The sequence below is a fragment of the Papaver somniferum genome, chromosome 6, assembly GCF_003573695.1.
Source record: "Papaver somniferum cultivar HN1 chromosome 6, ASM357369v1, whole genome shotgun sequence".
Taxonomy (NCBI): Eukaryota; Viridiplantae; Streptophyta; class Magnoliopsida; order Ranunculales; family Papaveraceae; genus Papaver; species Papaver somniferum.
Genome location: NC_039363.1, coordinates 148071120 through 148074853, shown reverse-complemented (window position 1 = coordinate 148074853; position 3734 = coordinate 148071120). Strand labels below are relative to the sequence as shown.

Sequence of the window (3734 nt, the reverse complement as noted above, 5' to 3'; positions counted from 1 at the left end):
CATGAGATTTCCTTGCAATTGAACAACTCTCTAACTAGTTCATTTGAATTCATTTAAACTAGTTATGGTGAAGAGGAACATAGTTGATATGAAATGCTCATATGGATAACCTTTTGGTTAACTATTGTTGAACCAACAAGTGCATACGTTTGGGTACGGTTAACAAACTTAGAAGCGTGCATTGTCAAGTGTGTATAACAAGCTAAGTTTTCGATCTAACGGTTGAGAAATATTAGCTTGAATCTAAATCAGGTTTTCATCTAACGATGAATATTGAATGCTTTGTTACTAAGCTAACATTGATTGCAAACCCTGATTTAAAAGACTATATAAAGGAGACATCTAGTATTGTGAAAAACTAATCCCCACACCTTACGTGTAATACTAGTCTGCGTGCTAGAGTCGATTCTCCTTTAACCTTTGGTTTTCTTCTTCTAAAACCAGGTTAACGACTTAAAAACTTCATTGGGATTGTGAAGCTAGATCGATACTACTTTTATCATAGTTTGTGATCTGATATTGCATCTTCTATCGTACGAGTACAATCAGATTGATTGGCTTGAGATTGATATCTCTGATAGGCAAGAAATAAAACGTAATCACAAACATCTTCGTCTCATTGTTTGTCATTCCGCAATATCTTGTTTCGCTACCATACAATTAATATTGTTGTGAAGTGATTGATAACTCTAGGTTGCTCTTCGGGAATATAAGACCGGATTATCCATTGGTTCCTTTTCACCTTGATTATTATCAAAAGACGGAACAAAACCTTTAGGGTTTATCTGTGGGAGACAGATTGATCATTTGATAGACTTGTCTGTGGGAGACAAATTTGTTTATTGTCAAAGCCTGCGATTTTGGGTCGTACCAACTCTTAGTTGTGGGTGAGATCAGCTAAGGGAATCAAGTGCGCAGTATCCTACTGGGATCAGAGGCGTAGGAGCATAACTGTACCTTGGATCAGTGGGAGATTTATTTGGGTTCAACCACATTCCAGTCCGAAGTTAGCTTGGAGTAGGCTAGTGTCTGTAGCGGCTTAATACAGTGTGTGTTCAATCTGGACTAGGTCCCGGGGTTTTTCTGCATTTACGGTTTCCTCGTTAACAAAATTTCTGGTGTCTGTGTTATTTCAATTTCCGCATTATATTTTTTTTATCTTTATAATTGAAATAATACAGGTTGTGCGTTAGATAATCAATTAGAGTAATCCAACCTTTGGTTGTTGATTGTCATTGGTTGATCCTTGGATATTGGTATTTGGTACCATCCAAGATATTACTTGCATTTGATTAGAACTCGCAGTTCCTGCTTGAGTAAATCAAATCAAGAGAGAGATATAAACTCATTGATATACTTTTAATTGACTGAGTCTTGTTGATTTTCTTTAAAGTATATTCGAGTTCTTCCATACATATTGTTAAGCGAAATATTGGATGGTGTTGTTAGACTCCCGCTTTTTCAGGCCACCTAAATTTTTTTAGGGTCTTTTGCGACAAAAAATGCGGAACTTGCCTCAAGACTCCATAAAATATCAATACTTCATAGAACCTTATACCAAATGCTAGAATTTGTTGTAGAAAATTTTGAAACGTATGTAAAAAGTTACACACATGAAGAATATTATAACAATTTTGTAGATTACAGGGGGACAATTATGAAAAAACTGAAATTTCTAAGTCTAAAATGGTCATTTTGTAAATTCTAAGGAGGACAACTGTCCTCCCTAGTCCTCACTCAGCTCCGCCCCTGCTCTAATGAAAACCTACAGGGGGTTGGTCAATTGAAAATTGTAGGGGATTTTAGAGACATTCCAAATCTCTTTTTAGTCCATAAGGAGTCTTTGTAAATCTTTGAGAGTTTCTGTTATTGGATAGTGACTTTCGGAAAGTCTTTAAGATTCTTATAGGATAGTGACTTTTTGAAAGTCTTTAGAATTCTCTGTTATTGGATTTGGATTTCTAAATCAATGAATCAAGGTTATGGGGGATTTTTAAAGACCTTTAAGTGAAAATACATCATAAAATCCTTAAACAAACATGGGGGTAGTCAATCAAGATTTATATGGACTTTCATAGATTTTTAATTGGAGTGACTCTCGGAGAATCTCTGAAAATATAGAGACTTCTAGTGATTCTCTGAGAGTATTTTAGAGAGTCTTTGTGACTTCTAGAGATAAAAAAAAAAAGAGATTTGTAAAGAGTTTATGTGATTTGTAGAGACAAAAAATGTATAACATCCCCCGAAGAAATTCAAAACGTCTACCAACTTTTTATTATCCATGTTACAATGTTTATAAAAGTACCATGAATATCTGATCAAATATGTGTCCATTGTCAAATAAATCTCATTGTTGTCATATGCCTTAATTTTCATTCTTTTTATCCAACTCGTCCCACATTTTATTTGCTATACTATCTCGTTACTGATTAGCATCTTCTCGTTGTTGCCTCTGGGTTTGATTTTGGGGAAGATTCTTCAAGATTTCTTTGACCAGTGTAAGTATTTGGTTTATCTTCACTTTCATCAACTGGAAATTCATCGGATCGACATTCTTTGCGCAAAAAATTGTAATCCTGCACATGCCAAAACAATTTCCGCTTGTGTTTTGTATAGAAACAGAGGTGCACTCTTGAATATCAAGAAACGTGATTTGAATACACCAAATATTCTATCAACTACATTCCTTAGAGATGCATGTCGATGATTGAATAACTCGTCCGCTTTTACTGGTAGACGCCCAGAACTTGAGTATTTCTGGAGATGATAACTAACACCGCGGTATGGATCTAAGAACTGACGTCGGTTTGCAAATCCACAATCCACCAAATAAAATTTACCTTTTTTTTTTGGATAAACTTGATCACTATATGCATGATAATTATATTATAAGAGATTGGTAAAATAAATTACGTACAATTACCTTGCGGAATGGTTAGTCCGTTCCTCTTCGTCAAGGCATCATTTAGAATCTTTGAGTCATGAGCAGATCCTTCCCACCCACTCAAGACATATATAAATTCAAAATCAAAGTTGCATGTAGCTAAAACATTTTGAGATAATACCCCCTTGCGATTACGATAAGCACTCACATCCCTTCCCTTTACCATTGCTGGAATATGTGTACCATCCATAGCTCCAATGCAGTCCTAAAAAAAGTTTAGAGTTGCATTTTGTTACAGTATTGAGTAATATATATGTATGCACATAAAATGTAGTTCTCATTGTTTTAGGTAAGGATAAAATCGTGTACTTACTTTTATCTTAGCTTAGAGTTGTTCTTGATGGAAGACTATCATCTACGACGCTAAAGTATTCAAAGCCCTCAGCATTTGATTGAAGTTTAATCTGATCGTCCAACGAGATCGACCAAACGTATCACGAACAACCGCATATCGAGAATTTTGACCAACAATGAGTAAAAATATGCCAAGCATTTATTCGACAGAGATAAAACGTGTATCTTGTACGGGCGTTCTTTCTCTAATTATGTTTTGCTTTGAGATAATACATATATTTATAGGTGGAAGATCATATGTACAGAAGGAAACTAAATATCTTCTAATAAAAGATCTGCATGGGAGAGATTTCATCCATGTCTATTTTTCAAAAAAAGTCTCTCCGAGTCTCTAAAAACAACAAATCAATGACTTCCAGTTCTCAATTAAATAACAGGAGTGTTGGAGTTACTCTTATGAAATTTTAATCCAATAACATAGATTTTCAGGAAATTT

General features: G+C 34.8%; 1 pseudogene; it reads right to left on the bottom strand.

Annotated features, from left to right (window-relative positions):
- Positions 1-2429: 2429 nt before the first annotated feature.
- Positions 2430-3134, bottom strand: LOC113291633 (annotated as a pseudogene).
- Positions 3135-3734: the final 600 nt, after the last annotated feature.